The sequence below is a fragment of the Pogonomyrmex barbatus genome, unplaced genomic scaffold (assembly GCF_055798465.1).
Source record: "Pogonomyrmex barbatus isolate J1 unplaced genomic scaffold, ASM5579846v1 scaffold7, whole genome shotgun sequence".
NCBI lineage: Eukaryota > Metazoa > Arthropoda > Insecta > Hymenoptera > Formicidae > Pogonomyrmex > Pogonomyrmex barbatus.
In genome coordinates, this window is record NW_028297171.1 from 4007325 (window position 1) to 4032885 (window position 25561).

At 46.0% G+C, this 25561-nt stretch overlaps 1 long non-coding RNA gene across 1 annotated transcript in view; it reads right to left on the minus strand.

Moving 5' to 3' along the window:
• Positions 1-14705, minus strand: part of LOC148934930 (uncharacterized) — a 93970-nt gene extending 79265 nt beyond the window's left edge. Inside the window, exon 1 of the long non-coding RNA XR_016140954.1 lies at positions 14613-14705. This is a non-coding gene — a long non-coding RNA (uncharacterized LOC148934930). The remainder of the gene's footprint in view (positions 1-14612) is intronic.
• Between the last annotated feature and the right edge of the window lie 10856 nt (positions 14706-25561).

The window sequence follows — 25561 nt, forward strand, 5'->3', positions numbered from 1 at the left end:
CTGTTTTTAAAAATTTATTTCCGTGGACGTTTAAAGACTATTCATACCGTGCAGAAAGAATCGTGCAAATCGAGGGAGACAAATATAATTCCGATAACAGAGTGAAAAATATCCGAGAAAGAATACTCCGACTACCACCGCACGTTCGTTTCCTAAGATTCGACGATAGAATTCGGTCCGATTCGTCCGAACTCCGTTCTCCGAGTTACGGTAGAACGCGCACACCTTTTGGAGAGGATCCGATCGGATCGGCGGACGCGAAGTCACTGACGCCCGGCTCGAACTGAGTGGAGTGTAAGAGGTCCACCGGCACCAAGAGCCGCACGCACACACTTGCCGATGAGTCGTGTAGCCATCGCTGGTACCGTGTGCCACCACCTCTACTGCCTCGCTGTCAGTGCCAGCAATACCGGCGGCCTGAGCCTCGCCCGCGGAGTCCTCCGTACCGCCGGTTAACAGAATACGCGCGCCTCGTCCGACCTACGTGGACGTGGGTTTATTTCAATATGGGTCCTATTGTTACTCGCTGTGAGGAGCTGTTACCCCACAGGAGCGCGGCGCACCGCCCTCGATACTCTCTTCCTGCCTAGGAGCCCGTAATAATCACCCGTAGTAGCCGAGTCAGTCTCTGTGTATGCACAGTAAAGACGAGGCACGAGGAGCTGACAATTGCGGCGTGCTGAGATTAAATGGCAGCTGATCAGATCGTGCCTGGGATCAGAAGCTACCTCCCGAGACCGCGTAGATCAATCTTGGGGAGGTAGAGAGGAAGGAAAGAAGGATCGAGGCGGGCTGCCGATCGTTGAGCTTCGTTAGATCGTCTCTGTTTAAGTTTATATGCGCGTTGCCACGTTCTCTTTAGCATTAGGGACAGACGCTTGACTACAATTCGAGCTCTTTCGTGTGAGTTTCTTGATAATTAATTTCGCTTTCAACGTTGAGCAATTTCATTCCGCTCGACGCGACGGACGATTCGGGAACTTAAATCGCATTCCGATAAAAACGCATTCGTCCCGATCAATGACGTACGTTTCTGTAAAAAAAAAAAAAAGAAAAAAAAACTTTGACTAAGATGTTAAACATGTGCGAATTCCTTATACGGGCTCCTTATACTTAAATAAAACGAGCCCAATGCAGTTCCTATATTTGGTAACACTTGCGTGTGAGATTCAGCGAGGACGATATCGTATGTGATAGCCTTTTTGCGCGGGCTTCGAATTTATATATCGCTTCGCGCCTCAATGCGGTGCGCTCGCGCGTTCGGCGTCGCGGATAAGATCGTAAAAATTACGAGCAAACCATCGTGATTTCCGAGTGGGTGGAAAGTGGAACGACCTTGGCTTTAATTTTTGTTGGAGGTACATTAGCGATGCGAACGTCCGACGCGTTACATCATTACGGGTTTCTCTCTCACGCGCTATGGCGATCCTTTTTATGGAAATCACTCAGATCGTGTACAGTAAGAACCTTAAATGTCGTAACATTCACTAGACTTTAATCCTATTAAGCAAATGAAAATGTGTCTGTACTACATATGAATAGAAAAGAGCAGAAGGACATAAAAAAAATTTAGTAATACACAAATAATTTTTCAGAGTTTGTTTCTATTTATTCTTTCTTTTTTTTTCATTTACATAATTTTTAAAGGGAATAAGAAATCTCGTCTTTTCTCGTCCGTGGAGATTGCGTTCACGGATCTTCCTGCATACTACGCAACTGTTAATGTTACTCCAGGGAAATATCAGCATGACAATTACACGAGTGCACGATCGTTTGTCGGTCGACAGACGGAGGAAATTGCTGGTTTTGCTACTGTTAAATTTGCGGGGGAAAGCGTTACGCAATGCGAATACGCAATGTTCCATTGCCGATGCTCTTGTATGACCTAACCAGTCCAATCGTCATCGTCATTGTCATCGTTGTCGCCGAGCGCGAAATGATTCTCATCGAGGCTTGCAAAACGCTTGCCTCATGGATTTCGAGCCGCTCGTGAAGCAAACGCGAATTTCCGCCTAAGTTCTGAGAATACCGCGAGCGGAGATTGTCGCCGCAATTTATGTCGTTTTGCTCTGCGGGATGCTAACGGTCCCGGGTACGATATTCGCGAAATACACAACGTGGATCCGTATCGCGCCGTTCGCGATAACATCAAGTCCGACGGTGTGGATTACGGTAATTTCTCACGCGGCCGTGTTACGTGGATTAACGAACAAATATCTTGTTAATAGCAGAATGTAAATGATACGTGCCACGCCGCTCTATCGAATTGAGAATTTCACAAAAATTGCTGAATATCACGCGAGCAGCCAAGCGTACAGGGGAATGCCATTCGAAGCTGCTAACAAGATCGAAGAAGTGGTGAGAGATCCTGAAAAAGTTGCACCACAAAATGGTGCGTATCTCGTTGCCATAACATGTCACGATCGCTGCAACCTGCGTCTTTTTTTTGTACCCCGGCCGAACAAGTTCCTCTTCGTTTGGTGCGCCTTCGATATGATTAATTGAATTCAATTTAATTGCTTACTCATTTCCAATCGGAATTTTCTCACGGATGTTCTCAAATTAATTTAATCCCGGTTTGAATAAAACAGTTTGAAATTCGGTTTTGCATTGAGATAACAGCGTACGTAACTTATACGCGGGCATTTATTAATCAAAATGACAATATAATGCGGGGACAACTAAATAGAATTAGAAGCTGAATCAGATTTTAAACTAAGCAGTCGTTTGCTGACTCACTTCCACACTCATTTCAATTTACTCCACTAACTCCTGAAGTCGTCAAGGAGCACGGCTGTTCTTCTGCGCAATCATACTTCCTTGTATTACCTTGTAGCGCAAGTTTTTTACTTCAATCTCTGACTCTATCCTTTCCAATTCTCTATAATCCATCACTAACATCTATTTTTACGTTAACACATCGGAGTGATGACTATCCGGCCTATCAAGATTTCTCCGATATGTCGTACCGTCAATCCCTACGTCCTCGACGGAGATAAGAAAAGAAGACTCGAAGAAACGAGCTTTTTAACGAGGCCGGAATTACAGCAACGAGAGCATTTCCTGCTCTCATCTGACGCGATGTTACATCGCGCGAAAAGGCATGGCAGCGTATGCGAAACACGGGCTTATTAATACGATCGGTGCGGCGACGCGCGCTGGTTCATTTAATTCTATATTTACCGCGGGCACGTTTAGTTAGAGCGGCGTACTACATATAAGTAGACGCGTACTAATCTGTGGAAAGGATCAGTCAAGGCGAGCCGGAGGGTCCATCGGCGAGGAGGAGAGATCTCCGCGAAGCGATCTTCCCACGGCGCGCGGCGGCGATGGATGCGTCCGAGGAGCGCGGCCTTGCGCGGCCTCGCAAGGACAAGGCCGCCATTTTCGACGCAAGTGCGCGAACAATTATTATTATACTAGTACACACATACACACACACATGTACGTGTGTATGTGTGTTGGTATGCGCAATGCGCAAATATGTGCATGTAGCCAGGGTGTGGCTCCGCTGCACTGAGAAAACAAAGCTCCCCGCCCTCCTTCTCCTCCTCTTCCTCCTCCACCGCCCCTCGCATAACCGCGCGCACGGAGAACCAGGATCAAGGGAAACGCTGCCACGCTGATGCGAGATGCGCGATTATGCACTTTTATGGACCCGCAAGGTCGGCCGCGGGAATCGTAATCGGGCGCGTTTGTTTCGCGCGCGGCCAGGGATTCTTCGGCGATTGTCCCTTTACGCCGTCACGTTCCGAAAGCGAAACGCGGGAACTTAAATTGAAAATTCGTGTTTTCCGAGCTTCTCCCTAACGCGCGCTATGTCGTCGTTTAAGAGAGGCGCGGGAAGAACGTTGAACGACCCTCTTACTCTATACTCTATACTACGCGAAGTATAATATACGAGTGAAATTTAGCTTTCCTGACATAAGTTATTTAAAAAGTAAGAGCCTGCTATTCTAAAAGTAATGATTTCAGTTTCTTTCAAAGGCGCATCACAAAGGAGAGTCAAGCAATGTGTCAGCTTGATGGACCGGAATCGCGGAATCCGGCGTGCGATATTGACTTTCTCGAGGCCGCTCGTGGAATCGCGATGCATCATCGTCATCGCATCTGCCGTCGCGCCGCCGGACCGCGCCGCGCCGCACCGCGCCGCATCGCGCGGCGAAGGTGCAATCGGCACTTAAGCGTGACACTAATGAGCGCCGGCGATGCAACCGGTCGTCTCCCAGGGGCTGTCTCGCTGTAATTGGTTAGTTAGCACATTTATTTTATATGAAACGCCCGCTGAAAAATGCGAAGCGCGTGCGTCCTAATTGGAAACGGCTCGGCTGGCTCGGCTTGACTCGGCTCGGCTCAGCTTGGCCTGGCCTGGTCTGGTCTGGCTCGGTCTGGCCTGGCTCTCGGCTCGATTTGGCCCGGTTCAGCTCGACTCAGCTCGGCGCGACCGGCGTGCCGATCGATGCGCGCGATATCGATTGTCGGATCGTTGACAGGCATGACCGAGTAACGCTGCCCTCGGAGTGGAGGCTGAACAGCCGAGTCATTTTCATGGCTCAGGAGGAGCAGGCATCTGCGAGACTGCGGGATGCGCGGACAGCGCGTAATAAACCATTAGCAACTACCGCCCGATTGTATCTCTAATCTTAATCCGTGCGAATTTTCTGATGCGCGCGCGTTAGCTCGACGAGTGGCCTTTATTGACCGTGGGACGCCGTGAGCCTCGGCTAACTAACGTTTAGCGCGCAATTATATCGATTTTGTTGAGTATCGTAAAGTACTACGGAATTGCGCGGGGTGAATTTTTCATGGCGCCCGTTAGCTCGATCATAGTCTCTCCGTCTCATGGGCGTGTCTAGAATTTTTTTCACAGAAAGTTTTTATCAATTCTCTTAATATATAAGCAGTATTTTTTTATAGCGATAGTGAATTGCTTTTTTTTTTTTTTGGATATTTTAGAATATCTCCTGATTTTGAATGAGGAAAATATTAGATTTTGTAAATCATAACTTTAACTTTACTTTAACTTTTCTTTTCCAGGGGGAGAGTTAGATCCCCCCTGGATACGCTCATGCTCTCCTTACAGTTTCTCCCTCTTCCTCTTTAATGTACAGCGTTTCGTATCTTCGTTAATAAGTAATTGTACGATTTGTACGATTGTACGAAAGTCATAAAGCTCTTAGCGCGCGCACGTACGCACCCGCACATACTGAATGAAACGCCGTAATTATCATTGTTTCGACTGTCTTGCGGCGGAGAATTCATTTCCCCGACTGCAAAGTTCACGTCGCGAAGGAAATAAATATTCCCATTACAATCGCGCAAGATTATCTTGATGCACCGCGCGACCCTGTTGGAGTCAACGACTCTATATTTCTTTCCTTTTTTTTAATATGTTACTAGGTTTATAATTAATCCCCCTAATAAAATACGCAGTATAGCCGTCCCCGGGGATAATAATGTAAGGAGGCATATTCGCAGGCACGCGCGCCGGTCCCGATGGAATTTCATTCTGATATTTAATACTCCTCGCGTTCTAGTTTATTAATAAGCATTGTGCCGTCATCCAATGCCCGAGCGTGACGTCTCTTAATAAATCTTGACCGGTTTATCTTTGAATTATTCAGCTATTCTACGGGATCGGTCAAGACAAGGAAAGAGGCAGGTTCCTACTCGCGGGAGAGAAAGAAAGAAGGAAATTTGTTAACCCCAACTATATGGGGAATTCCATCCCCGCCGTCGTGGTTACCGAGAACACCGTGGATTTAATTAGACCTTGCGCGAGGTCATATCGATTTCTCTTCTCATATTACTACGAAGAAAAAGGGTGCAGAGGAGCGACGGGGCACACGAAGAAGGAATGGTGGCTGCAAAATGCGTACGCTTTAAAATCCCGTGCCAGCTATCAATTTCGCTCTCGAGACGCAAGCTTTAAAATGCTTATTTATATCTATTTATTTATATCTCACAAGAGTAAAATTATTTAAGGGACATATTTGTTTGAGAAATGTATAATGCATAAGAATGGAAACGAGTATTATTCACGAAATATTAAATATTAAATAATGACAAATATATAAAGTAATTAAAAAACGTTTCTGTATAAAGAGGATTCCTGAAAAGGATCTCGCAAACTTCTACCGTGATCGGGAGATTCACTTCGCTTCTTTATATATGTCTCCGGATATCACGGATGCACGTCGCATTCCCGTGTAACGCGCCGCATTCGAAGGCGATGCACCAATCTTCGGCGAGTATTTAGACGAGTAATGCACGTGTAAATGAAGTTGAGTAAGGCAATGTGTAAGCAGGAGGTGGCAGGTGCTACGCAAGAGGTGCCCCTTTTTTCGCCGCTCGTCTTCTGTTAGTAGCCGCAGAAGCCAAGCACTCTGCCGAGGCTGCCTGGTGGAGTCTTGTTCGGTAGTGATGTGCACGACCAAGATATAATTTATATCTTAATATTAAACGAAGTGAAATCCTTCAACGTTTAAGATCAAACGACTTTGATAATTGTTAATCGCTTCGCGATTGAAGCAACTGTCATTTTTGCCCTACAAATTAGTAGTTGCATGAAAGTATAGCAATTCTGATACAATATCCACGTGTTATTGACTCTTTCGTGTTATGTTAACTTCGTGGAAAATTGCTTAAGTGAAACGCGACGTATCGCATGAACGTTCAGACACAAAGGTTGCGTGACAGACATTCAATTATAACTAACAATAGTGTTTTCGTTAACTAAATCGAATCGAGTTTTAAGAATAAACGCCCGTCCGACGACTTCGAAGAACGGCCGTTTATTCGGCCGTTCGGCCTTCTTTGACCTGTACGTTCGTAGCCATCGCTAGTCGCAAACCTTGCTTACCTGCAGATGTAATTGCAAGGTACTTGGATTTTTATCGTCGCCACCGCCACTTTAACCGAACGAACACTCCTCATCTTATTGTTGTCTGGTGTTCTCGCCTTTATGGCAAAAAAAAAAAAGAAACGTATGGGAGGGACGGGAGGTACTTTTAAGAATTCCAAGTGAGAATGGACAAAGGGCAGTATATGCCTGAGGTCGCGCGTTTTTCATCGCCCCTGCCGCCAATTGGCTGCCGTGCTGCTGAAAACAATCTCAATTCCATCAAGAGATACGCACTTTCTCCCGTTCTCTCTCTTTCTCCCTTTTTCTTTCTCTATCTCTTTCTCTTCTTGAGCAAATTACATCTCAAATCGCTTCTTCGCGGAGCGAAGATAAAGCGCGAGAAAATATTCGATGCAAGATTTTTTGTTATTGTCGCTAATAAAATATCCTTGAGAGGGAAAACATTTCGGGGAAATAAATTTGTAAATTTAATTTTCGACTTTTTCAACAGTTTCATTTGCGATCTCACTAGGAGAAGAGCACTGGGAGAATGGCCAAGATAATGGAGAATGTTCATTTTTTTCTCCCTTTTATCCTTTAATATCCGGCGCATCGTCGTCGCTTTATTAAAATCCGTTACGTATGAGTGCGGGCCGTGGCGTTAATGCGCAATTTAGGTGCACGGCTGTAACTTTCGTGTTCAATTTAACGCGGCTCGCGGCCCGTGCGATCTCGCGTGTAAGTCGCATAAATAGCCGCGTAAAGGCGCAAGATAAAAAAGGCACTTACACGCTCGCGTTAGCGCGCTAATGTCTGGGAAGCGCGACCACGTGTGACGCGGCGACGGCGCGCGGTAATAGAACGCATGATATATCGCGCCGCGCGGGAATTGAAATGAAAAGTGCAAATACTCGTTTCGAAACGCCGCTCCCGGGAGACTTATTGCCCGCAGCCACCTCGCCGCGTTCGTTCGCGTTCGCGGCGTAACGCGCGGGGAGCACCCACTCGCGCGAGACGGCCGCGGCTGTACGCGAGACTTTATGCAAGTGCGAGGGGAAACGGTATCGTGCCGCTAGCCGCAACGGCAATATCGCGACGGAGATAAGACAAAGCGGTAGCGCGAGGCGTTATCGTGCGAACGTGTCGCACGTAAAGCGGGTTACCGCGGTAAAAGTGCCTACATGCGCGCGATAGTAGGCCTGTTCTTCCACCAGTTCATCCTTCTTCCTCTTCTCTTCGTATTAGAAGAGGCAGGGAGAAAAGGTGAGCTCTGCAAAAAGTTAATAACGTTTATTTTTTGGCGCACGCCCGCGTTTACTTATGGATCTTATCGTTTCTTTTATCCGCATCTCGTGCCACATTTTATCGGAACAATTAAATTTTTCTAAGCCTTCCCCTTTATTAGTTAGTGTGACTCTACCACGAGGATAATGCTGAAGATTAAAAAGTGATTCTCGCATCCCCTCTCCTCCCCCGCCATGAAATGTTTGACGAGGGGTCCATCCGTGAAATTGAATTTCGCGTACGACGAACAATGGCAGCTGGCGGCCTCGTCGTCAGTTTAAATCACACGGATGACTTCTCGCAATTACTCGACTGACCGTCGCAATAAAAAGAGGGATGACATTCGAATGCATGGTGTCGTGCGGCACTTTAAATTAGCATTATAAATAAGATTATGGAAACACATGCGACGTCGCAGAGACACGCCAATTCTGGCGACGAGGTCGTTTTAGTAGGACTTTGTCTCCCGCTGCAAATTAACATTCGTTCAACCGCTCGGTCGCGCTACTTGCCGTGGATCAATTATGCATTCCATTTCGCGTCCTCGCAGTCCGCGAGAGGCTCACGGGGACTAAATTACGTCGTTGGCGAACGAATAGAAAGAGAGCGACGAAGAAAGGAGGTAAAACCTTGAGAAGATTAAAAACTCCTAGGGATAATTTTATTCTGAAACCTGTTTGTTAATTTCCTTACGACCGTACATTGTGTAATATACTCTTCCTCTAATGTCCAAGAGATTAAAAAAAAAAAATGATCACTTTCGAATACCAAAATTGTAAATAGATCTATCATTCGTTGAAAGCAACGTAGCTTATCCGTAGAAGAGAGGGACGCGGAGTGTGCTGGGCTCAATATTTTATCCTGTTCTCAGAACGAGTCGCAGACCGGATTCGCTTATCGAAAACGGCGTTCCGAACGACTCTTGGTTAGGCTCTAAATTAGGCGATCGGTTGCCGTGCGCGAAACGACGCCCGACGATCGCTTCGAAAATTTTGCTCGCTCGATTAACATCGCGCCCGAGTTGAGAATATCAACGAGCGGCTTTGTATTCGTTCCTCGATAATCGACGTGATCGTCGCGCCGGTTATGGGAGTAACGATAACGGTGCCCGCACTCATGGCATTCGCGGTTGTCTCATCATCGCGAGGAGGGATGCTCCTCGGACACGCGATCAAGCGCCTCATTGTCATCGTTCAGGCGTAGCGAGCAGCCTCTTTCAGGCCGCAGCGAGGCAAGATCCGCATTCGAGAGCGGTATTATAAGTCGCGGCATCCAGCATTCTGCGCCCAGGCTTTTACTATCGGCTTTTAAATCGTACGTCCGTCCGCTTTGATTCGGCCTCATAAAGAGATTTTGTTAAGTCCATCGCGACAGCCATTAAACGCGACATTGTATCGAACCGGCGGCGCGACAAAACATACATATTGGGTGTATCCCCGACACGTTTGTCTCTCCCGAAATGGTATCCGCGCCTTACGATACATCCCCTTCCCCTTCCCCTCCCATCCCCTCCCCGTGTGCACGAGTGTCCTTCTGGCGTTGCATTGTCGCGACGCGATATTAAAAACCAGTTCTTAGAAAGTGCACGCTACGTGTACTGTTGCACCGCCTATGAATGTTGCATGGCGTTCGCCATGTGTAAATATGTTACACCCTCGTTGCTACTTGAGTTCGCCATCTTGAATTATGCATTTAACCCGTCCTCGCTATCCGCGCATAAATCCCCGCCGCCTCCGTCGCCGCTCCGCGGCGGCTTCGACATCGGGATTCTCCCGGCGTGGTACACGTTGTTGCAAAATGATTTATCGCACGGTGTTGCGCCCGGCGTTCCACATAATATCTGTAAAAGTGCCATGAAATATCGCGAGTGGCCCGCGCAAAAAGGCCACTCGCCTCTTTCAGCGTCGTCATTTTTTCGCGTCCGTACACTGCCGCAGACCGGTCTGGCACAAGATCCGAGAGATCCTCCTTCAGATCCTGCGAGAACGCACGTCCTCCCTGCAAGAGAGTTAATATTTGCGCGATAGTTAATCGCGCAATTTAGCCTTCGTCCGACCCTCGGGCATATTTCAAGCCGGATCAATTAATTCAAAAGTTGTTCCTTAGAAGCGTCAATCCGATGAGACCCACGTTGGCACGTTGAGTCGATAAGCGGAAATAAATGATTTCAGAAATTTGCTAAAATAGAACATATTTTTACACATTTTCTTTGAAAAATAATGCTTAATGCTTTAGCTATCGATAATGATGATTTCTTTACAACGTTGAAAGAATTAAATTAATGCAAATTAATAAGAATGAAATGATACAACTCGGAAAATAAGAAACTTTTCGCATTTTCCTTGACGAGATCATTTCTGATAAGGCTCGTTTTGCCGACTGACCCAAATAATTGACACCGAAACATGCCTGTCGACTTAATTTACTCTTTCCCTTTCTCTCTCGTTTTTTCTTATCGCGTCCAAACCTAATTTGGATCGGGTTATGCGCAGGTATTACAAGTGACGCATCCGCAAAAACCAGATAATGAGTTTCGGCTTTTTACGGCAATTTTTGCGCCACTCTCACTGCTCACATCTCGCTCAGTACTCGAGCATAAATACACGACAGAGTTCCCTTTTAATTTGCGCTGCTAATACAACTCCTGAATTGTTTTATTCGTAGATCATTCAAAGACTTATATTTCTTCCTCATTCGATAAGAAAATTTCTTCTTGAGCTTGAGAAAAACTCCATCACGTCGTTAAAATTATAAAAAATTGCGTATTACATAACGCACGTAAGGAGTTTTCATTTTTTAAAGATTGTTTATTCTCTGTAGGTATTTTAATATTTCATCAACAAGGTTTTACCTAGCATTTCATTATCTCTCTAATCTTACTATAACGATCTTCTCTCGAATCGCAGCGGGAAAATGCAAGATCGCGCGGGTCATCCTCGCGAGCGGGAGATCCCGCGCTCATCAGCATCGGATTATTATTACGTGGCGTGGCCATTGCACAGGTATCTGCACGCACGTACGCATGCATGCATGCATCCCTCACTCGGTGTGTACATATTCGCTTACCACGCGATTCGCTCAGCTAATATAATACGAGCGACACGTCGGGTAATAACTTTATTTAGATACATTATCGACCTATGTAATTGCACACTAGCATTCTAAGTTTCTCTCTCTCTCTCTCCTTTCTACCTCCTTCCTTCTCTCCCTCCCTCCCTCCCTCCCTCTCTTTCTCTTTCTTTCACTTTCTCAGACCTTTTCCTTTTTTTTTTTTTTTGCGTTCATAAACATCATCGTTTACGATGGCTACACGCCGTATGTGCGTACATGCGTTTCGGTGCGTGCACACTCGTCGCGCCGCGACGCGGTCGTTAATTTGGGATCATTATAATTACCCACGAGAAGAAAGACGATGACGGTGCTCCCGTCTGATATTAAAGCCAGCGCGCTATGGACCGCATGCCGATTACTTTTTGCGAGCCTGCGACCCTTCATTCGCCTTACTCCGATACGGGACGGTAAACGATACTCGTTGTGGACGTAGAATCTCAAATAACTCCAAATGATCCCTCGGGTTTATTGGATCCACGTGTGCTTTTCACAAATTATATTTATATCGTTAAATAAGGGAATTAACTTTCGGAGTTTTGTAATATTCTGTACAGGATATGCACCTTTGATACGGCGAAGCAATTAAAACGCAATTAAAACGTTTACGTGCGCGAGGAAATTTTAAAATTGGACAAATAAAATCTTAAAAAGAGAGTTTAATGTATAATATTTATTTGTAATTGCAATTTGTTGTTATCGCTATCTTGTTGGCAGTTTGTTTATTTCTTTAGACTCTAAAGTATTTGGACCCCAAAGAGAGCAGGATGAACGGACGGAGACCCATTATGAGATTAACAGACGGACAAACTGGAGTCAAGAGTTCTTCCTAAGGCACTCACGAGACGCCCTTAAAACTCCATGGAATTCGAAACATGTCGACCCCGATCAGTTTGTCTTCGTACTCTTCTATTTCGCACAAGATAGTGAGGTATGTCGACGAGATATCGAGCTTTCTCGGGCGGATTCTAATCCCTCTTCCTTCGCGGTATCTTTTTTTCCTCGACAAAAGACAAGAATCCAAGAGGGCGAAACGAAGGACGACGAGAGACGACCGGGAAAAGGATGAGCGGGATAGTTGGGTACATTGGTTTAACACGAAACGGTCTTTGGGGGATGGCGACCGCCGAGCGCACGAGCACGGTGAGAATTAACTAGCATTTGCATTGTAATACGTGTAAGGTAATCACTATGATTGCGATAGGCGTGGTCAAATTCTCGGGTTTAATAGCCCAGGTTGCCCAAAAGTTCTGTGCCTCGCCTCGGGTACGGTAAGCGCGTATCTCCATATTCGTGTTTCGTTGACGAGAGTCGCCAAGGGAACGAGAGAGAGAGAGAGAGAGAGAGAGAGAGAGAGAGAGAGAGAAGAAAGAAAGAAAGAAAGAAAGAGAAGAGTAATGCAACTTTTATCGTTTCGGTAAGTCATAATTTTCGCGTGTGCGCACGTACGCATACGTGCGATGAGGGCCCTTAAAAAAATCGCACGTATAATAAGCGCCGCGCAAGAGTTGCGGCCCTTGGCGGCTGGCAGATCGACGTTCAACGCAAACGCCGCGTAAATCGCAAATCTCTCGCGACTCACGGTCGCGCGTACCAGCAATTCGCGAGGAAATTTACGTTCGCCAGCGGGATTCGCACGACTTTACGTTTTGGTGCGCACGAGTCGAAAGAGCGATGCCGTGCCGCGACGCACTCGGACGGACAACGCGATCGGTCGAAAGATCTTGCTCGTAAACAAGACCGTAGAGTGTTTTAAGAATTTAGAAAACTATTATATAACACGCACATTCTAAGATATTTATAATAATAATAATTGCATAGTTTTAGGCAGCGATCGGTTATTCGCATGTAAAGCGATTTATTCGATTTTACTTGCTAAATAAATATCTCGAGACATTAATATCGGTCGTTCCTCCAGTTAGCCCTTAAATCGTCTTGGAATAACCGGCGGGACGCCAAACGGCCGAGAGACGGTGCTTGTAAAATAATGACCGACTCATCCGGGGGTTGTGACCTCGAAGTGCGCCAGCGCGAGCGCGGGGTGAATCGCCGAAGATCGCGCGATAAGATGGCACGATTAAATTGCCCGTGTATCATTATCGTGCTCACTTCGCTAATAGTAAACAAGAAGATAACGCCACGCCGCCGGAGATAAGTAGACGTTACGGGTCTCTCGCCGCGTGCACATAAATTATACGCAATATAACAAAATCGGCAGGATTATAAGCGTGAGGATTAAGCGCTCGGCTCACTCTCCGACGCCGCGATCGGCTGAGGGAACGAACACTCTTGGATGTATAAAGTTTCTAGGGAAGTATCACTGTTGAGCAATTATCCAATTAGCCGCCTGCCCATTATCACGCCAATTGATCCCTACACTTATTGTAAATGAACAATAAATACAACCGTGATTAATAAAAGTTAATATTAAAGATAGGGGCAGAGAGATAAAATTGTTCTCATTCTCTATATTTAGACTTTTAATATGCTGCCAATCATTTTAAAAATAAATAGGAATTTGTTACATACGCGCGCACAGATGCATACACACACACACACACACACACACACACACACACACACACACACACACACACACAGATATATTGGATTATTATCTACAAGCGGAAAAACTGCTTTTGAGCATTTTTCAAGCAGACACGTCACCGTTACTGGTATACATTCCATCTCAATTACACACGACATGGTTTTTTACAATATCAGGATATTCCACCGGGTGACGCTTGTCCCGCTATCGGCGTGATCCGTTTCGCTTTTAACCGCGTCCGGCATTCCTCCATCCGGACGGACCGTTGAATTCACGATTTGCCGTCGGCTAATATCCCGTATACGATGGACGAGGCGAGGTACCTTGTCGGAAGTAGACATTGACGGCCGATAGTTCTCGTTCTCTCTATCTCCCTCCCTCTCACTTTGAACGACGGGACGACGACTTCGGAACGGCGTGGCATGTCGTTGAATCACAAGATCGCAGATCACGAGACGCGAAGGTATACGGGACATGAGAGGAGAACGAGAGGAAAACTACGGGGGAACCTCTTCGTGAATAGAGCGCATGTAAAAGAGACGAGACCCGAAAGAAAGAGAGAGGAAGAGAGAGAGAGAGAGAGAGAGAGAGAGAGAGAGAGGGAAAGAGAAAAAGGAGAGGAAGAAGAAGGATGCCGAATGAGACGGGTCATAGAATCCAACGGGCAGCGAGCATGTCGGCACTAACTTGTATTAATGTTGCCGATCAATCCTAATGGACGTGGTCGCATCAGTGACGCGCGTGTGCATTTGCATGCATACCTGCAATACCAGCACATGCGCGCGCGCCACACACCACACACACACACACACACACACACACACACACACACACACACACACACGCTCGCGCGCGTATATGCTCTCTCAGCTTACATAGTCCTGCGCAATGGTATAAATCGCGGGTCATCGCGATCCTGCCGTGTCAAAGCTACGGTTGCGTGCAGGATCGGCTGCGCGAGGAGGAAGAGGAGCGACGTACTGCGAGGGAACGAACGCTCGTACTCCTTGTATCCGTGTCTGGTGTACTTACGGTACGGCTACGGTATTCCGCGACGGACAATCGCGGTTGAACAGGCAGGCCGCGCTCGAACTTGTCAGCGGCAATCATTCCCGATAATTACGTAAAAGGTAAAAATGCCTGAGCGTGAGTGAGAGCGGTGAGTCATCGATTCGCGGATCGGCATCGGCGGAGAGGCATCGACGTATTCTCGTCTTCCTCCTAACAGTCGTAAATTACTAAAAAATACACAGTTAATTGAGTGAGATTTGCGCTTCTGAGGAACTTAACCCCCCCCCCCCCCCCCGAGATATACGAATTCTTTACGCCACAGAAACATAATCGTTTCAAATCTGAAAGATTGACTGACATCTCGTGCATTAAATGTATTATAAATATTTAAAATGATAATATCTTTACACAGTATATTATTAAGTAATTTTATATTTAGTAAGTACATTAAATGAAAGAAAACTTAATTTAATTAGAAATTGATTGCAAAATGTACAACGTCAACTTGACAGGATGATTTAGCGATATCTCTTAGGGGATGGGGGAGGGGGTGCAGCTATTTATTTTATTTACATATTTAAATTCATCTCTACTAAAGGTACACCTTGTTTCCGTTTTTTCTGACAGCATCACGAATCATGCTGTTCGTCCTCGCGATCTCTTCCGCTCTCGCTCGCCCGCGAGTCCACGATGACCGAGCGGAATACTGGGCGACAATAATGACTACCGACGGCGTATCGCGTCGCGTATTGCGGAACTGGGCATGACGGGTAACCAAGGGCGTTACCAAGAACTTTGTTGTCGCTTCTCGAACTAGTCCCGATTCGTCACGGGCGGGAAGAATGATGAGCGAGATCGCTAGCTCGACTGAGCGTTCGTTCACCGTCGTCTCATCGCCAGAAAGAGCGAGGGAAAAAGAGTTTTCAACCAGCTTGATAATTATTTCCTCAATCCTCGTAAATTACCGATCCGATCTTCGCGGCCGAGATCATGTCAAAGAAACCGCGCGTAGCAAGAAGAAAAATGTTTCGCGATCGTACTTGTGACATCTGGCATCGATCGATGCGATCGGACGCGCTAGTTGGGCCATCGTTATCGAAGGGACCGAATGCGGTAACCGTGTGTACGGCCGAAAATATGTGTAAGAAAGGAGCGTGTATATTCGGCAAGTTGGTACCGCGATCGTAATTGGCGTATACGCGATTGTTTCGCGAGCATCCGTGAATCCCGCTTGTTTGTAACAAAAAAAAAAAAAAATAAAGGAAGACAGAGGAAGAAAAAGAAAGAGAAATAGAGGAAAAGGGAGAATGAGAAATGCAATTCATGTGGGTGAAAAAGAGAGAACGCGCACGACGGAGGAAAGAAGCGGCCGCGACTTCCCTTCGCTCTCTCGACCCTCCTCGCGCATCTCCCGTTGTCCCGCTCCCCCTCGGGTTCTCTCTTTCTCGAGTCGTAAAAAAAGCCCATATACTTTCGCGGAGTCCGCGCGACGGGTAGGTAGGTACGGGGCGATATATAAATTACACGTCTGGTCCCGGGGGCCCCCCGAGGAAGTAACGGTACTTACGGGGGGCTCCTCTCTTGCTCTCTCGTGGTCGCCGATCTTAGTCTGACCGGCCTGCCTGGTTCGGCCTGCCTGGTCCGGCCGATCTCCTCCTTCCTCGTGACAGGGAAGAGAAGCCAGGCCGTGGTGCTCTCGCTTCTCTCTCGGTCGAGGAAACTCCGCCCGTCCACCCGTCCGTTCATTCGTGCGCCTCTATCTACCTGGGAGAACGCTCGCGATGAGCGCGAACGAGAGCGGTCTCGCTCATTCCGAGCTCGCTTGATCGGTGGCTAAGATTGCGGAGTTACGTCAGCGTCTTATTGGCGTACTACCGCGTATTACCGTAGCCGAAGCGAAGCGGAGCGGAGAGCCGCGCGCGATCAAAGGGGCCCGCGTGTGCGGATTCGTTTAACGACCCCGCGCGAATATCCCCCGTGGTCCCCTCCCTCCTCTCGGATTGAACTGCCGGTCCGCACTTCGAATGTCATCGCGGCAGGCCAGGGGCGCAGAGGACCCTGTTTCCCTTCCCATTATCATCTCTTCCTTACACATCTTTTTTTTTTTGGCAAAAGATGCCTCTCTGCTTCTGCGACTCATGTATTGACGTATCTCCGCCTGTAACGGAGATCGTCGGCGATCGCGTAGGAAAGACGAAACATGGGTATCCAAGCCCAAAACCAGCTTCGTTAGCTGGCTGCTAATTATTTCCTGGACCGAGACCCATGCCATTGAATCTTGCGCGCAATGGAGATACACGGCGAAATTCTATTCTCGGATGTGTCCCTGTGGTCATCCGGCAATCGCAGTGAATTCAAAATGTATATCGTTAAGAAGGTAAATGTACTTCGCTCGGGACTTTCAAGCCCGTTAACGCATGCCTTTGGAGACCATGTACTTTATTTTCGCTCACTACGCGATAGTTCGAGGTGGATGACAAATTTGCGTCGGTGTTTTACGGTCGTTCATTCCCACAAATTAAACTCGTCGAGTTCTTCGACGCGAAACGAGTTTCCTGTATTCCGTGGGGAGAGGAGATAAAATTTATTGTAATGTCATACTGATTTCAACATTTTCATACCCGTCACAAGCTTATACGCTTAGCCCTTAACTTAGCAGGAGATTCTCATGTTATAAATTTAATAGTTCTCGTGTATCCTTATTTGCGGTTCACTATTATAATATTGACAATTATCAAAGCTATATAGAACATATAGCAGAACATATTTCAAAAGTGGAAATTAATTTTGAGAGATGATTGGGGATCGAAAAATAAGAAAAAAGATTGGAACATAGATCTAGAAATGCATTGTTTTGCATTTTAAAGTTATCGTTATTTTTATGTTGAAATTTCAAATTGCTTTATTTTCGAATTTTTTTATCAAATTGAAAGAAAAGACAGTCTTTATGAGTTTTATAACATGAAAATTAAATAAAAGTTGCTTTAGCATTACACCACGTGGAGATACAGCTTATCTAGCATCTTTTGAGATTAGAACTCCACAATTATCTTTAACTCGAACACAATGCATTTTTGGACTTATATTTATATCAACTTTCTTTCTTATTTTTGGGGATCCTCATTCTTCCCGAGTGATCAATCTCGGCTTACAGAACATCCTGTACTGGAAGTTTATTATAGAAATAAAAATAGGATTACAGTTTATATAATAAGTATAATTTCTCTTTTGAAATCGCTCATAAAGATATTTACACGATAAAAAAAAATCTCGTTAATACTCATGTCATTTTAAAATATTTTCTCATCTAAACTAAGTATAAGATTAAAATTACCTCGCCGCGAATCGACTGTGACGAATTACAACGAAATGCAAGACAGACAGGATATGCAGACACGACGCAATGCGCGATTTCGAACTTACATGCGTATCGTAGGCTGATAGTAGTAGGCCTCGTCGTGGCGCCTATGTTAAATAAATCGGCGCCGGCGCGGCGAGTCGGAGAACACGGGAGCGATTCGCCGAGTCGCTGCACTGGGACGACGATGACGACTACGTTAACGCTACGTGTATATAACCCCGAGGAGAGGTCTAAAGCCAGAGTCAGGTTCGTGGTTTCTATGGCGGACTCGACCTTCGTTAATCGGAATACCGCCACGCTTCCTGGTGATAAATAACGTTGCCTGCCAAGTGCGCACGGAAGAAGCGACGCCTATTTATATACCGACCCGCAGCCCCCTCGTTACTCGTTGGTCACGTAGTTACACGTAAGGTATATGTAACGCCGAATGTATGCGAAGGGAAAGAGGCGAAGCAGAAGGGAACGGAGGAGCGGGAGGGAAAGAGCTGCGAAGATCGAGGAAACTAGTCGTCGGCATCGCGCGAACGAGGATTCTTCCCTGTGAATATATCTTCTTTTGAAAAAACTTAATTAAAACTACTAAAACAAAAACTGCATAATAATAATAACAACAATATAAAATATTTTTGCGATAAATAAACAAAATTAAAATTGTATAGAGTAACACCTGTAAGATAATTTATACGCGAGAAAGCAGTAAAAAAAATTGTAATACTGTTTTAAATCATCATTTTAAATCCTCAACGAAGATTCCCGACTTCCGAAGAGGAGATAACAACGCGAGTGGAGTAACAACGCGAGGAAAACTCTCGCGGGCTGTGCGTGAGATCGGCAACACCCACGTCGCCTAGCCGCCGGCAGCTTTCACATTTCCCATAACCGCGACCGAGTGCGATTCCACGCCTAAGATTCCCGGTCGACCGGGTCGGCTCATCGCTCCCCTGTTGATGAGGAGTCGTGCGAATCGGCGCCCGTTTTACGCAACGTGAACGGCGAAACGCGACGTGAGGCTGACGAGAGGCGGAAACGAGATCTCGCGTGGGTTACTCCATTCCGCGTGTATTGTGCGCAACGTATTGCAATTAAAATCTCTGTCTGCTCGATATTGCGACGGAGAAATCACGCACAAAAAGTGGATAATGTGAAACACTGGGCGTTACGTAACGAAGATTTGGGTCGAGAGAACTGAAGTCACGCAAGAATATTGCGCCGCCAAGATTAACAGTTGTAATTATTTCTCTTTCATGACCGCTATTAAATAAATGCTAATTTTATGACGATTGTTATGCCGATATTCATCATTATTTAATGGCTTTATGGTATCTATCAATTTTATCATTATTCGTGAGGAAGATAATCATAATTTGTTTTGTTTATCCAACAATTTTGATTGCCACCACTTGACCTTACACTAAATTTGTGTCGAGTTTGTTAACGATTTGTAATACAGATCATTGGATATTGATCGAATTCTTTGTAACGATTGCATAAGTTTCTTTCACTCTTTCATAGAAATAATAAGAATAAATTAGGATAGAATGAGAATTCTTTAGATATACTCGGGGAAAGTTCCCGATGATAAAATCTGCAAAATAAACATATTACACTGTTATTCGATTTCAGAGAATCGCGATTGGAATCCGTTATTAGCTTACCAGTATCATCGTTGCGCAGAATAAGCGTTTTTATACCGCGGGGTTTTTATTGCCAGCAATCAACTTGACGAATCGGCTGAACGAAACGGAATATACTCCATGTCCACTTTAATGAGCAATCCTTTACCGTACAAAAAAAAAAAAACACGATTTATCATACCTTAAAAATCTTTTATTTTCGAAAATAAATTAACTTAATTTGTTAAACATTTTTCGAGTAAATCCCAGAAACATATTTACGATTTTACAATCGAGTGACAATTGTTAATTTTTGTAACAGCGCGAATTGTTTCAATTAATTAATGAATTATCTGTGCAATTGTGATTTGTGCATCGCGTTTTTACTTGATTTATGTAAATACATGAATTGCCCGTGTTTCACTGTCAATCCTCCGTGGAATGCTTCTTACTTTCCCCAGTTCGCTGGCCTCATTCCCCTTCATGGCGCATAATCGCGCGTCAAAACTCCGGTCGCGTCGGCGCATTGAAAAATAACGGCACAACGGCCGAAGGAAATCCTCTCCCGAGAGAGTGCAAGGTCGTAAACGCCGTTCCATTTTTGCCCGGGGTGTCCGGTAGTCGATATATACGGCGCGAGGCAATCATAATAAATCGCGTCGCCGGTTCCTCGGCCTCCTCGGTAGTTTCACGATGGTGGACACGCCGAGCATTCGTGCGCCAGCCAGCCAAGAAAGAAGAAAGAACGTATGGACGAACGGGCCCGCGGGGCCCATACCGGGCCCACTTGTCCGCCGCCGATCGTAACCGGCGCTTTATCTCCATGGGAACGAACCATTATCGTTAATAGCATAGGCGGACATGGATGGATACGTAAGGGCGGGTAGACGTATAGCGGTGGCGTGTTTTGTGCTAATTAAATCCCATCTAAATTACAAATTTGTAGATAAATCTTCCCCACTTTGGACTCACTTATGCGCTCCCCTCCTACCCCGCCCTGCATTCGCGTCCGGTCGCGTCTCGATCTGGACCAAATAGTTATCGCTATGTAGCTCTGTCGTTGGTACTGGTTGGTGGAAACTGGTAATAAAGACGAGGCCACATTGGCGTAATCGATAAGGATCATGCGATTCGACGAAGCGTCGCTCGTTAATTCGATTCCCGTTCTTTATTAGACGACTATTTCGGACGGACTGATGAGTACATTTGTCGATGTCTTGAAGTAAGATAAATTCAACGCTAAAGTTCGCACTAACGTGCATTCGCATTTTATCATGCGCATTATTCATATGTGTACGGAATATTACAGAGGCGATACGGCCGGGACGCCTACTGAGTGACAATCCTTCGAGGCATTCAAACTAATGATATGTACAATATTATATCACAATGAAAAATAATTAAGAATAATAAAATGGAATTCTATTGATTTATTAATATTGTTCATTTGTTTAATAATCAGTAGTACTAACGCAATTATTTAAATAATAATATTTTAATATAGTGTGGTACGAATACACTCGAGAACAGCGTGCGATCAGTCCCGGAATGATTCGCGAAACACGGACCTCCTCGTACGCGCAATTTATAAAGGTCTCCACCTCCTACCGTGCTGGATGTCCACTGGGAAATCCCAGGCGCGGATTTTCGCACACCGATACCGCATACCTTGATCGATGGTCTTCTTCATCGCCGCGTGCGATTCGCTTGGGGTCACCTCGAGCCGAGCAGGTGCCTCTCTCGATAAGCGTCCCGGCCGTATCGCCTAACGGAGGCAGCTGACTCTTCTGTCGGCGTGCGCACAGAGACGAGCCATTATCGCTATTAGAGTAATAGATGCACTCGGGTTCCACGGAGAGTTCAAGGGGAGACCGCCATTGCCTCTGTCCGGCGCGACCGGCGCCGGTATGTTGCGCGCATCCAGGATCCTCGCCGGCGAGAAACGCGCCCGTAAGAAACGCTAGATTTTACCGTTCGCCACCGCGATGTGCCCGCGCGACGTTATCTAGGATAATTCCCAGCCGACTTGTAACGACATTCCGGTTTGCAATCTGGTATCGCGAGGATAAGAGGCGCGCGTCCGCGAAGCGTGTGAGCGCGCCGATCGTTATGTCCATCGATGTAAATTATAACGATATCAGATGACCCGATACGCGGACCGATGCGAATTCCTGCTGGCCGTTCGATTATGAACACGTTTACTTATCGCCAGGCAGCAAGAGTCAGTCCCACCTTTCTACGGCGACTTGCATTCACGATCGCTGCGGCTCGATACATTACGCTTTACGCGTAATATAATAACAATAATGATCGTTCCATTGCGTGCAAGATTGATTTACGATAAGTTGTATAATTACAGAAGAGTATAGATCAAAAAGGGATGGGGCCCACGTCATGTACGTACATATGTAAGCTTCGTTATCCGTTAACGTCGAAAGATGTAACAAATTAATACGGAGTAAGGAGCGAGTGCTGTGAGCAGCTTCGAAATGGAGAACCTACGACTCTCTTGAACGTGAGCTTTCCCCTTCGCGTTCGTGATTCCGCGAGGCAGAAGGTAACAGTACTCGTACTGTTCGCCGCCTCGCATAAATCTCTCGGGGTTGCAAAGCAAATTGTCCGGTCCGTAGATAGAACGGACGCCACGTGTAGCAGCCTCGCCGCGTCGAGGTATAGCAGGTAACAGGAAACGTTGTACGGACTACGCCGCGTTGTATCTATCGCGTGTAGGCTAGGCTAGTCTCTCCTGTTTACGTTGCCCGGATACGATGCCTTCGGCTCTTCTTTTCGTTATCTATGCGAGATGAGCTCCACCGATGAACGTATACGGCGTGCAGTAATTGTCTCCGTAGGTGCCGCGAGTATTAGTCAGAAGACGTTGACCGAGCTGAAGAACGTAGCGAAGTGTTAAAATGTATAAAACGTGCCTCGAGTGCCTTATAACACACTCTTTCTTCTTGTCAAATAATATTTGATTTTAATCGCACATGCATTAAATAAAAAAAAAAAATAATATAAAGTATTGATATATAATAATATAAAAATATTATTTCTATGTGCTTTTCAAAAAAAAAAAAGTTGAATTATCTCTAAGTTAATTTTTTAACCAAGATATATGTAAATACTTTTTCAAGTACCTTCAGCTACCTTTCACTCGTTTTGTGGAAAGATCAAACGGAACAACGATTTATACTTTAGCAATCTGTCAATCTGCAACTGGTAATGCAGCCATCACTGATGGCCGAGAGACCTTTCCGAGGCGTTTCCACGACTCCAATGGCTACTTACACTATGGCACGGCGAGCTCGTAGGTGAGCACGCACAATGCGGCGCGATAATTGTGTTCCGTTGGTGTCGCGAGTCGGAAATCATTATACCCGACGTGCTTCGGCAAACGTGGGTCGGTACGTGCTCAAACATCATCGCCATCATTTTCCTCTCGGTCGTCTCGTCCGCCAATCCGATCGCGCGCTCGCTCGCTCGACCTCTTTATCCGACCATTCATCTTTCCGCGCACTTTATAGATCACACGCCCGGTGGATGCAAATGGAGCGCACTCCCTTTTACGAGGGCTTCTGGCACGCCGCGTGAAAGGATCACTGATTTCCATCGCGCTGCGCCGCATCGCGGCGCCCGCGGACGCGGAAGGGCTCGCCCGGGATCCTTTATGCTGGAACGCGTGATTGAAATCAGCTGTAACGTCATCATTGCCCACTCTCCTTTCCGCTCGCCTTCACGCCGCCGCCCCGTCGCGTCGCCGCGCACGCATAAAGAAACGCGCGATGCATCTCGATCGCGTAATTCGAGGGCACCTGGCCTGGAGAATTCCGCCGGCCATTCGACGGTTTGGACAGAGCGACACGTATCATAATAAATAAATTTTATCTCGCGACGTTGACGCGATTTAATTAAAACTGATGAAATGAAATCAGATATTCTTAGAAAATAACCGTACGAGTTTACCTTTTTTTTTTCCTTTTCTTTTTTTTTTTTCTTGTGTAGAAACGTCAACACGTTTCATACCTGTTGAGAACTGGTCGATGGAGAATACGATAGCATTCTGACCGTGACACCAGTACGCATTAATATAGTTACAGTACAGTTACTTCTATCGGCGTTCGTTACGGCGCGATTTCATGGGATACGACGTGGCGAGATTAAGAATAAGCGACGCGAAAGTAACGCCGTGATCGCAATTAATCAAAGCATACGTAAAGTGCCGCTAGTTAATTCGCGCAAAGCACGAGGAATTGCACGGGGGATTATCCGTCGCCGTGGGTGGTCGTTGATTCCCGAAGGAGAGCCAACGCCGAAGGACAACCAACCATCGGCCGCGAGTTGCACTTTGTCGTGTGAGAGATGCGAAGAAAGTCGTCATACGCCTCGACGAAATAAAGCGTCACATTAGGCCGAATAAAGTGGTTTACGCTCGCGTATCGCTCGCGGCGATTATTTAGCGCCGCTAGTTAGAATCATACACGTGAAACCGAATATGCGAGCTCACATTACGCTATTACGAGATTTATAGGTATATAAGCGAGAAGATTTCTGTCCTTCTCTCTTCCTGCTCGGAGCGAGCCTTCCCGGCAATCTAACACGGCGATATTCAAGGTCGTAATTTTGGAATATTTTTCCGCTTGTTGATTTAACTGGACTGGATTGAAACGCCTCGACCGTTAATTCGCCTATCAATAACATCGATCTTACGTGTCGTATCGTGTTGATATATCCCGTTAACCTTTTCATCACCTGAACGCGACTTCTAATTCGAAATTTAAATGAACTGAGAAATAAAAGGGAATTCGATATTCAAATCGCTCAGAAAATTTTTTACTCTTTATCGTCGATCATTTATTCTAAGATAAAATTCACGGAACGAGTTTTAATCCGTTAGTTAATTTAAACAACTCCGAGTATCATTTAGTACCGCAAGATGTGCGATGGCGCATAAATACGTGGGTGAATCACGTATCTCCTTTCTCGTCGAGGATGCAAATTAATGCAATCTCTCGTCGCACCGTTAGAACGAATTCGCCGTGTCGAGTGAGAATCGCATGTAGTATTTCACTTTCGAGGAAGTCACGAGGAGTTCACACTGGTGAAAACTTCGCCGTTTTTTTTATACGTAACCGAGAACGTTCCAGGTTTCGGGGTTAACGTGTAAAGACCCGTATAATTTCGACTGCTATCAGCGATCATTCTCCTATTTACATGCATTATTCAGATCAAGCACGCTTCTCCGCCACCAGCGAATCAGACAAATATGAGATCATCGAAGTGAAATCTTAAATCATAGATCGCCGTTACGATTAATCTTAAATATCCACTTGGATCTCCGTCGAGAGATAGCATATTTTCCATTTCCATTTGGTTTTGCCATTTCTTGTCCCTAAATGCATAAAAATTTGACGGAGCTACGGTTTTTGTATTAACAAACGTTCTACTTTGCCACACTCGGCTGTTGGGATATGCATTTCCCCAGTCGAACCTAAGCGCTTCCGTTTCCTGCTCAAAATATGACGAAAGACGGGTAAAATTCGCGGAAATTATCTGCCGCGCCCGTCTCGAGCAACCTGTTGCGCACTTGTATCGGTAATTGTCCGTGGAGAACTGGCCCGGTTTTCTCGGTCACCGATAATCGCACGTCGACGACGCGCGCGGGGCGGTGACACGCTAATTCACAAGACCGCTCCTACATCTCCTCATTTATCATTCTCCGGGACATGCGGCACATAATAATGAGGAATAAGTAGAGTAGCGGATAGTACACCGCATATGCTGAACGGAAGCCG